At 37.4% G+C, this 12,936-nt stretch overlaps 1 pseudogene; it reads left to right on the top strand.

The window, feature by feature from the left end:
- The window catches only part of LOC137254114 (zinc finger MYM-type protein 1-like), a 74,984-nt pseudogene extending 63,216 nt beyond the window's left edge, over positions 1-11,768 (top strand).
- The last annotated feature ends 1,168 nt before the right edge of the window (positions 11,769-12,936 follow it).

The raw sequence follows: 12,936 nt of genomic DNA, 5'->3' as shown, positions 1-12,936 counted from the left end.
TTGCTTAAGGTACATACTCGTATGTATCTCTCAAACATGGCGGTGCAATAGCAGAAGACATCCGTCTTAACAATCTCATCACGTCACAAATTCATTATTGATTTTTTACTGATTTTCCATTTTGTATCTTGTTAATGACGATCATTATGACCATAATAATTAAGTATGTATGTAGTTAGTTCTTGAAGTTGGTTGTAAAAAAAAACTTTCAGATAGGGTGTGGAAGTCTGCAATGGTTTTCACGCGTCGAACTCAGCATGTGACTAACTAAATGGAAAGGAAGGGTTGCGAGAAATAAAGATGTGTTGCTTAAGCGCCAAATACACGACACGAACATTTCCGCGAACATTCCCGTTATGTCATGTTTCTGCGACCTTTTCTGTCGTGTATGGTGGTGTTTGCCAGTTCGCGCAAATGTTCGCCAAAAATCAAAATATTTTAATTTTTGGCGAACATTTGCGCGAACTGTTCGTGCGTGTATGGCGAAATAGCTCATAATCGTAGTAATTTCTGAACGGAACAGACGTGCGCGGAAAAGTAAAATGGACAATAAAAAATTTCTAAAAAAAACTAATGTTCGGCCAAAAGTTCGTATGGTGTATGGCCAAAGCTGCGAACAAGATTGCGGAATGTTCGCGGAAATGTTCGTGTCGTGTATTTGGCGATTTACATTCCACCTCATACTCCTGTCCACAATAGCCATCATCCGGTGGCAAAGAGCCTGAGCCAGATAAATAATTTTGCATGTAAATGCAACAACAACGATTTGAGTCAGATAAATCCAGATAGAAGTGTGGTTCAATTTGTGAGCCAGATAATTTGTTAATTACTTGTCTTTAGTTTGGCAACGCTGCCTTTAATAAACCTACTTTTTCAAAAATAGATGTCGCTGCTTAGCCTTTCGCCGTATGAGTTGAATGAAAAACAGCGGCGACATCTACCTATCACATTTCACGTGTGCGAAAATATCACGACATCTGCTTCTCAAGTCTCTCAATGATCCAGAGCATTCCCGTGAGAATTGAGCGTGAGCCGGAGCTGTAAAACTCACTGGATGGTGGCAAATACGTTCTTGTGTCGTTTCCTTGACGAAGCGTACCCATGGGATCAAAAAACGATTACTGTCATAGCCAAAACGGTTATTTACTCACTTCACTGGACTATTACAAAGCTATATTCTTCATCTTCTTGTAGCGATAAGGAGACTTCCCGAATGTTTTGTGGAGAATTATCAATGTTGATGGTCCCTTGCCGGATATTGAATCTTCTGGGCCATTAAAGCCGAGTGCTAGGGGTTGACTCGCACTGCATGTTAGTGTTCTGCTGAGTGTTATTTCCAGGTATTTTCTGGTACCGCCATGGATGGATAAAACATGGACATTATTGTTTTCCTGGTAAAAAAACACCAGGATAGTTAGGAACAATAGTTAGCCCTTTTCTATCACACCATCTCTATATGATGTGCAGTGCTTGTCGATGTGATATTGTTTGCTGTAGGTGAAGAAGGTTATCTATGACCACCCTTCACAAAAGAGCAGAGAGTACAACTTCTTGAGTATATCGCCTAGAAGCCACAATTTATTCAGTTGTTTTCTCCTATCTCCACAACGGTTTTTCTTCTATTTAGCATGACCGAACCCAGCGAATAATCATATGTTGGTAGATTGATGTGTCATGTTGTCGATAGTATGCGTATGTTTTGGTTGAGTCTGGATAAGTAAGAGACAGAGCAACACGCGATATCTATGTAGTCTGGAATTCTATTATCCAATGTTAAAAAGTTGGCTCTGATAACGGGGTTAACAGGGCACGAATTTCCCAGGGAGTTGACCGAATGCAAAACAGATGAAGCGCTGCTCATGTTGTTCCAGACAACACGGCTGGGTTATATGATGACCGATCTTATGCAATCGGTTCGGAGATTTCCTCTCATTTGCCTTGGCATGCGAATAGGCGTCAAGCAGATGTCGGCAAAGGAGCTCCGGTTTTTGACAATTCAGCGCAACTATTTGCTCAGCATTTTCACATCGGGCATCTAAATAAGCCTTAACAGAAGCATGCACTTATAAATTTCTCTCATTGATTTGTATCGTCACCTATTTTTACGCGTAACAAAATGGATTGCTTTTCAAACTTCTTTCCGTTGTGTAGTTTCAGTTAGCAAATGTCGAAAACAATTTACAAAACCATTTTTACAATGACGATTTATTTGTTGACATATACGCGATACCAACCAAATATGTTGATCAATACAAAGCTGATATGCTAATATTACAAACGCGTAGAGGTTGAATTTGGTCGCGATCCAAGAGATGTCAAAGCGTTTACATGAAAAACAGTTCAGATTACATACTTCAATAGACACAAATATATGGATAGCTGTGTTTATGTAAATGTAATGGTCAAGCCGAAGTTGTAAAGTCAAGTGAATCAGCGGTCAGTTTGTAGGTATGTAAGGCAACAAAGTTACATACTTACATTCTCTTACACACACACATACATAATTGCTGAAAGCAATAAATTCTCCAAATGTCAATATGAAATCGCGGAATGAATGATTTGTGCAATGTAAGCCATATACACTCAATCGGAGACAAAATGGGACGAATGAGTAAAACTTGCTTACGCAAATCTCTTTGAATACACCTTGACGTCCTCTTGACCACCTTTTTAAATTTGTAAATGCCATTTTAGGAAATTTCCCCTTGATCTTATGACCATTTCTGAAAAAAAACCACAACCATTAGACTGGGTCGATTTATTAACCGATATCGCGCCATCGATTTTTCGATAGGATATGGGCTCAGTAGTGGAATTCACTAACTTATAAGGATGCGATTTGTCGAGATTTTAATTAAAAATTTTGTCGCTTGCCTTATCGATTGTACTATTCACTAACTTAGTTTTAACGACTCGAAATAAATGACCCTTAAATTTCGTTTTAATAGCAGAAAGGTGGCAGCACAGCTTAACGAAATCTAAAAAAATGCGAAAAGCACAAAAGGAATGCCAAAAATAAATAAATTCCGTATACTAACTGCTTTTAAAAGTCATTATTGTGCAAGTTTTTACATATTTTAACAAAAGGTAAGTAAATGCGGTATTAATTTCTTTTTTTTCTCTGTTGTTATCGCAGTTATTCTTGTACCCCTTAATTGACCATCAAGTTGAAAAATAATATCATGAACCAAGTCTGGGGTTAGTCGGTACAGCTTTCGAAACTCTGTTGTATTCAAGTGGAATGGGTTATCTACTTCTCTAAGAAGGTATCTGTCCACTGGCAATGGACTTAGTAAGTCTTCATCTTGTGATAAAACGTACGCCAAGTACTCAAATGCCATTTGATTTATAAAGCTGCTTTTCGTGTTTGAAAGTATTTAATAAAAGTTCCTGTTTTCTTTTTTTACTAAAATTGTCAGAAATATTAATTTCGTTATTTTTAACGCAGCCAATTCACTTGCCGTTTATTCAACAACACAGCTGATCGTCGATGAACAAATATCGATACAAAATAATGACTGGATAACGAAATCGTTATAGTTATCGATTCGCAAATTAAGCGATGGCAAATGACGTTAAAAAAGTTAGTGAATTCCACTACAGGAAGAAAGTTCCACTACGCATACCCACAAAAGTAATTTTCGAGCCTGCGAAAAAAAATGGCGAAAGGGTAAATTTTTCGAGCAAAAATCCCTCTCAAAAACCAAAAAATATTTTTTTTTTCAAAAACTGTTATCGTCAACGTTTTTACAACAATTTTTTGAAAAAAAAAATTTTTTTTTGGTTTTGGGGAGTGTTTTGGTCGAAGAATTTCCCCTTTCGGCATTTTTTTTTCGCAGGCTCGAAAATAATTTTTTTGGGTATGCGTAGTGGAACGTTTTTTCCTGAGCCCATATCCTGTCGAAAAATCGATGGCCTGATTCGGTTAACTTTCGTCCATACAAATCGACCCAGGTTAACAACCATACTTTACTGGATTGAGTCTAGCACAACAAAAAAGCTTCGCATTATGAATTAGACGTTATGTTGGACCAGTTTTTTAATCCAATTTTTCTCTGCAATGAAATCAAAATATAGAAAAAGCCGCATACTATCTCTTCGAAACCCATTTATGTATTCGAATTCTAAAAATTCTATGAAGCGAAAATAATGAAAGGTTATTGTAACTGTAAACACACCAGTACACTTACGTGTCAAAATAATAAAATTTGGTCTTAAGTACTCTTGAAAATATATGAGCTGGCTTTACGACCATATGACCCTCGTCTCCCTTGATTGGTCAGAAGGTCAACTGACATTATGGCCGGTGACCTTTCATGGCACCCCTTCCATCAGTAATTAAACTCGATTAACTAAAACTTTATCAACCAGCTTGAAAATATGGCAGCGTGAGGTAGGACTGACTTTTACACAAGAAAAAAAGAAAAATAGTTTAACCTACCCTAATGTACACTAACCCTTTTAAACTGAGTTTGACTGTATGAAGTTATATCTATACAATTTATAAATTTCAAATGAATTTTGAGTATTTCATGTGGTATTATTTAGATTTCATCAATAGCCTTAATGCTCTGCTTCACTTCTTTCAAATTGATTTAATCTTAATAAAATTGAATAACAACAAATATGATTTCGCTTTTGTCCTTTCAGCTTTTGTGTATTTACATAGATATTTACGTAGATACATATTCCGCCAAAATATACTTTCCATTACCAAAATTGCCATCCGCAACCCCCTGTGTCATCCATCCTCATCCCTCCCGAAAATCAAAATCGTTTATTTTGTTGTCTTTCAAAACTCAATTTGCGCCAATAAATCGCCAGCGAAATTTTTTTTTGACAGTTTACGCGGTCCAGCTTGGTGCGGCTCACCGTTTACTACTACATGGCGCGTATAAATCTTGATTTTGATATGTGATTGCGTTTCCTTTGATTGCCGTACACCACAAACGCTCCACTTCGAAGCCATCACCAACAATTTGAACTCCATCTCCATACACACATACATAACTCAAGTGCGGCTGGAATCGAGCACTATAGATATTGGACGTTGTGGTCATTGTCGTCGATGTTTGTGGCATTAGCGGATCCACTTTAGTGCTTTTGCTACTAAATACCTTTTTCAGATTTTTTTTGTTTGTGTGCTATAAACATATTTAGCATTATTTGTTTATTTTATGCCGTTTAACATTCCACGAATACAACAACAATAAAAAAATTACAATGGTATATACCAAGTCATAACCTGGGCTACATATTGCTGCGCTGTTACTGTTGCTACTGTTTTTGCGATCATACACCTTTTCAGCGACCTCTACCCCTTTTTCCTGCCTCACTCTGCTCTACAATACAGCACTACAGTGTTGCTCAATTCGCATTGTATTCAATTCGATTTCTTGTTTCTTGTCGCTTTTTTTTTGGATGTCGCTCGTGGTCTTGTCGTCGCTTTGTCTGTCAGTGGCAGTTAAAGGCGGCCAAATGTAATGTTCCATAATCGATTTTGGCTTCTGAATGCAAAGTCTCCAAGAAACGGTGTTCATATTAATATTTGTAAAGTAATGATATTTGTACATTAGGGTGCGCCTTATTTGTATGATAACATGGAAATATGTATGTCTTATACTGTTTTCACACAGAAACTTAATGATCTCATTTCACCTGCTAATGAAATCGTAAATTTTTTGCTTTCACATAGAAGTAACTGCTTGATTAGTATGAAGGATGAGACAGACAATCATGGCGGAACGATACAAGGTGGGAGCATGGTGACATACCTACAAACAATAAAAATTTCATGTACTTGTAAATTCGATGGACAAATGCCAAAATCGTACTGCGCCGGTAGTTGATGTATCAAATCAAATAAAAAAAGTTATAATCAGCTGTTCAATGCGGCCACCTTGTATCGTTCCGCCATGCAGACAATGACATTTGCTTTGACAAATGACATTTTTAAGCACTGAACACACCAAAAACTAAGAAGCGGAAACGGAAGCGGAAAGCTGCCAACAGAGTTGCATTGTGCTTTTGACTTCATTAGGCATTCGATTAGCAACTAATGAAATAATAATAGATTCGAATTTTGTAGGGAAGATTGAGCTCAATAAGCGTCTTAATGTAGAAAATTGCCTTTATTATTCAATGAGCCGTCTGTGTGAAAATAGTATTAATTTTACTCATTACTAAAAATTTGAGGAAACATTTGTATTCGTAAAATTTAATAGGCTTTGTGACGTATTGTGCAATAATTTGTTTATTAAATTATTGAATTGTATTACGATATAAAACATAAATATACTGTAACAAATTCACTTGCAAATCCTCTTATTTGCAACCCTCTGCTAAGTTCGTATCGCTAAACTGTTGAATAAATAACTCCAATATGTAATAATGCAAAATGGCCTTTATTCAAGTACTTCACAATAACATTTATACTTTGCTACTCGCTGGCTTAATAACCAAACTGATTAATAACTCAAATGAAACTCTACTATTGGCCGCCAGATCGCATGCTTAAGCAAACTGATTGATAGCTCAACTCAAACTGAATTACTTCTTACTCGCCTGCCCCGCTTTTATAGTTTACGCTGCATACTTCTAGGCTCTTCGATTTCCAGAACTTACTAGTTATTTTCGGCTACAAAATCGCCAGCCACAACTACGTGCACAAATTATTGCTCTCTCTTGTGACAACTCCGATAAGATATATGCATGTGTTTGTGCATTGCCGCTCCGCTGCTCGTATACGTACATATGTGTAGACGCAATTATTAATTCGTTTATGTATATACATAATGACTGAATTATTGATGTGAATGTTTGTAGTTTACAGTCTCTCGCGCATACATAGGCGTATAAGTAAATGCATCTGTGTGTGACTTATTTCGGCTGCCTTATATATGTATGTGTATACATGATTTGATTATTGACGTAAATACTGCTTATCGTGGCCTTGGCATCGCCTTAGTGATGGTATAACTTAGTGATGTTAATATCCGTGACAATACAAATTATTGTGCAATACTTTTACGACCCATTAAGTGTAACGAATGTAATAGATGAACAGACGAAAAAAACCTGCTAAAAGTCGCCTTTAATTCTGTCGAAAATTTTAAGTTGGAAAATCGTACAGGGTGGGGCAAAAATTCAAAATAAAGTAAACCCTAATGTATGTATTCTTATAAACAAGCCTAGTGACTTTATATTATACTCGTAGGGCTTGCAGTAAGAGTCTTGATTCCAAATAAGAAAGGTCTTACTTCGAATAAATGAAAAAGAGGTTGCAGTCAATTAATTCTTTTATTACCCCGTAAAACTACGGGATGAGAAAGGAAAGTGTAAATATACAACTTGACAAAACGAAGGCAATCGTGCAATCCTTACCTAAGCGGTGGCTGTGATTATTGATGTTTTCCGATTTGTGCTCGTTTTAAAGGCAGTCTAACCTAAGTACCGGAACGACTCGGATTCAAGTACGGATAAGATATATCGCTACGCCTGAGTTCCTCATTAACTTGGGTAGTAGTTTTGCTCTTACCAAAATGGGTCATAAAACGCGGAGGCACGATGTGTGGGCATGAAATAATGTCTACACTAGCTGCCAACGCACCTGGCTTGAGCGATTTCCATTCTGTGGAGTGATTCAATGAAAATGAATTTTCATACATTTGAATGTTTGTGAAATTTTTTTGTCATGTGATTACTTCACAGAATTTGATTTGCCTAGCTGAGCATGATAACTAGGTAAGCAAAGTCTTACGGATTGCCCGCAGTCTTAAGCCCGATCACTGTAGCGTCTTTCATGTGAAAGTTCGCGCACTTGAGGATGCGTTGAATGTTATGCTATTCAGGGCTTCTGCAGATAGGGACTTTTAGATTAACTCGGACAACCAAGTGGTAAAGAAGGTCCTGAGGACAACTGTAGTGTAATCGAGGTTGGTCGTGAATATCAATATAAGCTATACATTGGCTCAAGCTGTTTCATCACCTGCGTTTCGGAGCATAACGTCTCGGGGGATACACACCTGCCACTTAACTCGCTAGGAGGAAATTTCACGAGAGTCATGAGTATTAATAGACCATTAAATAGCAATCGTAAGTCGCCTTTGTGCGTGATCGCCAAAGAGCCACAAATGATTTAAAGAAATTGTGTTCGCAATGATTATTAGGTTTTAACTCTAGGTGAAACTACGCTTTGCACGAGATATATAGACAAAAGTGTGACTATTTTATGTATTTCTATTTCTTTTCAGCAGACGCAGCAGTACCAATTCCAAAGACCGGGGTTAGGTTCGAAGCCTCTCTGGAGTAATTGAACGAGGGACATCCGCTCCGAAAGAAGCTACTCCTGACAATTTTTGAACGATCGGCGAGATTTTGAGGCAAAAACCCCAGATCTTTCCGAAATGGCCAAAGCGTTGATAAATACATACAAACAAAACCTTTCCTGAATATTATTTTTTTTAAATAGAAAAATCAAGCTTTTTAAAGTAAGAACAATAATAGAGCCTACGCCGCCGCCGCCGCCGATAAAGTGATCGGCGTAAACCTCTAATTCGCACATAACATAGTGAATTATTTCAAGACTCCAATAGAGCCAAAGGCGATTATGACTGCAAGTGCTTGTGAGTATTGCACCTCGATTAGTTAACAAAAATAAAAAGCTATTCCATGTTTCATAGACAACAGAAGCGCCAATCAAGAAAGAAAGTGGAAGAAATAAGTGGCATGTTGGCTTTCGCAAAAAAAAAAAAAAAAAACCTAATTGTTACCCATTCCAATCGAATTTTATATCATTTTAACTACTCAAAACGAATTTATAACAGCAACTCACAACAAATTCTGCTGATGTGGCGTGACTAGCGTTTATGAGCTGGAAATGCGTTAAAGCTTATTGCTTTTGAAGCTCACTCTTGTAAAGCTTACGTTGGATATTGGAGTCTTGCAACGGCTGTAATTGACGCGGTCATTTGCGCACAAATTTCGCAATTGACTTTTGTTGCATTGCTGCAAATACATGAAGACTTTACTAGCGGCATACGTTTGTTATAGCAACAATTGCCAATGCATTGCAATAAATGTGTCAAAATGTTGTTGGCTAAATAAAGCGCAAGGTAATTTGGTCTAGTCATTGCACTTGTGCGACGAGTTGAAAACAGTTCAATTTTGCATTTTCTTTTTTAAAAAAAATCCCTTGTATGTTTAACTAACGAAGTATGCGTATACATACATACAGATCTACTAATACACATTTCAACCATTAGTATTGTCCCTTTGCGACACCTTATGACGCGCTTCAACAACAACAACTCATCTCCATTGAATGCCGTCAATTAGGCACATTATAATCCCCCCTTTTAACCGCTTCAAAACAAATCAGCCACATCATCATCGTCATTGGCATCATTACCACTGTGCGCTATAGTGAAATTGAAACCGATTGGCAACATATGGCGCCAACTTGCCACACGCCGATGCATGCGGTACTGTGCGTCTTACATATCATTTACTCAAAACATTGTTTAAATACAATTTCCAAAGTATGAGCAAACAATCAGCCGGTTAAAGCGAACGAGTAGCGAGACACATATGTAATAGAGTAGTGGCAGCTAAAATTAAAGACAACAATGAAAAAGATTAAAGCGGCAATTACCCACCGACGTGTGCCGTACGTACGGACGTTTGTCGTACGAAACATGTTTGACCGAACCCTCAAGCCCGTAGGAATCAATGTGTGCGTCTGTGTACATGTACATAACATATTTGTGTGTGCACTGTTTACAGATAAGCACTGTTGCCATTGACCAGTTTGCATGCATGCTTATGGAAACATCAACTATTTCCAATTTAATTTTTGATGTTGTAAAAGGCTGGAATTAATATTAAATAAATTTAAATAGATTACATATTTATAATCTGCACTTTTACATAATTATTTCGAATTATTTTCACAATTTTTCAAACTTTAATTAGGTGTTTTTGCATAAAACTGCAAACGGTCAAAAATTAGAGCACAAAAGTTTACTAGGCAACTCTATCTAGTGAGAGAGCGATCAGCTGACACGTTCTTACGGAAAAAATCAAAATTGTTTTGATTTCTACGTTCCGGCCTACGTACGTACGGGCGTTGCACGTCGATGAGTTTTCGTTTACATTGCACACTTATAAGATAGGTCGTGTCAGCTGACACGTTTTTGGTACGTACGTTCGTGAGTAACTGCCGCATAAGAAGTACTTAACCCATTCGACAGATTTCTGACGCACTTTCAAATATATGCACATACGAAGAAGATATCAGTGTTGGCACTTTTGACATAGTTTGGGGTACTAAAATTTCAGTTTTTGGTACATAATATTAAACAGTACCATTCCTAGTTATGAAAATACAATAATTTGTTGGAGAGGACCGGCGAATTTATCAAAATCTTAAAATCCTAATAAACCTTGCAAACGTCTTTGAAATAATGCTGGATTACAGGGCTGGTGAGCCTTGCCACAGATATGAAGAATTTATTGAATAACCCTAGTATAAACGGGGTTTATTTTAGGTTACATGGAATCCTCTTATGGAGGTATGACATTCCTCCTTATCAGGAAGCTCCGGCGTTTCGTCAATAGTATGATTTTCGTAATATGAGTAGTAGTAACAAATCCGACACAAAAAAAGTCAGTGGAGGCTACAGATCGCTGTTGCGATATCTTTAGAAGGGCTAAAGAAACAGTGCCGAAAGTCTGTGTGCATCTTTTCTTTTAAAGGGGTAACTACTGCAAGAAAAATACTAAAAATGCGTATTGGAGACTTATATAACGTGATATCTCGGTAACTTGTAATAATACAATTCTATAATTTAAGCGGAACAATCTCGTAGGGCGATGTCCAGCGAATTTGGGTAGCGATATCTCAAGAACGGTTAAGGATATAGTGATACAATTTCATATGCATCTTCCCTATTCTATGAAAATAAGCAAAGATATCATATACATAAAATAAAGTAAAACAAAACAAAGTCATTAAAACATTCAAGAAAAATAAGATAATAATGCCAATTTCACACAGCGGCTTAATGAAATAATTAGTAAATTTTTCTACATTACAGCCCTAATTGAACTCAATCCTCCATACAAAATACAAATTCTTAATTATCTCATTATTGCTTTATTGAAGAGTGAAAAATCCAATCGGTTTTGCTTGGTGCTTCAAATTTCATTGTCAATGTAATAAATGACAATCAAAAATAAATTGTTTTCTACAATTTACGAAAAACAATAAAAATTTCAAAATTTAATTTTTGCTGCATTTGCTGCAAAAGTTACCTTTGGCTTTTTCGAAGATAGGCACATATTTGATTGGGTGCAACATCTTTGGGTAGTTGCGCGTGCATTTTATTTTGATTGTATTTATAGTTAAGAAGGAAACGGCTGCTTTCCATTTTAACTAGTTTTTGCAAAAATGAAATATTTTTTAGGGGCTGCTGACAGATGTTCGCTTAATGAAGCAAAAAGCGCTGTGTGAAAAGGGAAACTTAATTATTTCATTAAACAGAATTGTCATTCGATTAAGTTGCTGTGTGAAAACGGGTAAAGTAACAGAGAAAGTAAAAAAACTGAAAAAAGGGAAGAAGCCGATGGACAAAAACCAGTATAGTTATGATAACGGCAATGATAAGGATGATGAAAATGATATCACAGTTATGGAAGGAAAGGAAATCAAAAATGAAAAGGAGATAAGAAGCGATGAAATAAAAGGAAAGGAAATACCAGGAATATAGTCGGCCACCGTGGTGTGATGGTAGCGTGCTCCCCCTACCACACCGTATGCCCTGGGTTCACACCCCGGGCAAAGCAACATCAAAATTTTAGAAATAAGGTTTTTCAATTAGAAGACAGTTTTTCTAAGCGGGGTCGCCCCTCGGCAGTGTTTGGCAAGCGCTCCGTGTGTATTTCTGCCATGAAAAGCTCTCAGTGAAAACTCATCTGCCTTGCAAATGCCGTTCGGAGTCGGCAGGTCCCGTCCGGCCAATTTGTAGGGAAAATCAAGAGGAGCACGACGCAAATAGGAAGAGAAGCTCGGCCTTAGAACTCTTCGGAGGTTATCGCAACTGGGATTGTGTTGGATATAAAGACGAACCGCATGAGCCCGCATTGGGCAGTGCTTTGTTAACACTTCAATAATCAATAATAAACCAAAATAGCTCAGCCGAGCGCTTAAAATACAACTGGCCAGAGAGACCTTGATATCTGGCAATTATAAATTATGTGTGCACTGAATCCCAAAGTCTACTGGCGGCCACGTTCAGCGCGTAAGTTCTTGCTCGGGCTATGATATCGGCGTGACATGGGGTATTCTTATCTAACCAGACAATTTTTTTTCAAAAAGTAGTCCAATGACCCTTAATAGCGGTGACCTCCAATTAAATGCTTTCAGATATTTTAAATGTATCCGAAGCCCACCACTTTTTTCTTTATTCTAACTACCAAATAAATCATTAATAAAAATGTTCAAGTCCGAACACTGCTTAGAGTGTGCTGCTTGCCCAAAGTATTTGTGCATGACAAAACTAAACAAATTGAATATATCAACGGTGTGGCATGAATAAAGATGCCAACCATACCAATGCAACGCTATGAAGGGGTTAATATAAAAATTGGAACAATTTAATTTGTGCGTAAATTCTCAATCTTATACGGCTATACAAACTGCCAAGTCTGCACCCAATCACCCGCTCATCCGTTCATTGATGGTGTCTCGTACGAAGGACGTAAGTGTATATGTTTGCACATTAAGCCCTGTGAAGCAGAGCAAAATTTATGTTTGGCTTTAGCTGAGTTGGCGCTCAACAAGCGTGCGGTTGGTTGGCTTTTAGCATGCGGCGTGTGGCATGCCACAACAAGACAATCACCACATTGAAACACTTTAGCATCGTGGTACGTGTACGT

Source organism: Eurosta solidaginis, chromosome 5 (assembly GCF_040869045.1).
Source record: "Eurosta solidaginis isolate ZX-2024a chromosome 5, ASM4086904v1, whole genome shotgun sequence".
NCBI classification, from domain to species: Eukaryota; Metazoa; Arthropoda; class Insecta; order Diptera; family Tephritidae; genus Eurosta; species Eurosta solidaginis.
The sequence above is the reverse complement of the archived record's forward strand: the minus strand, read 5'-3'. Positions and strand labels throughout refer to the sequence as shown.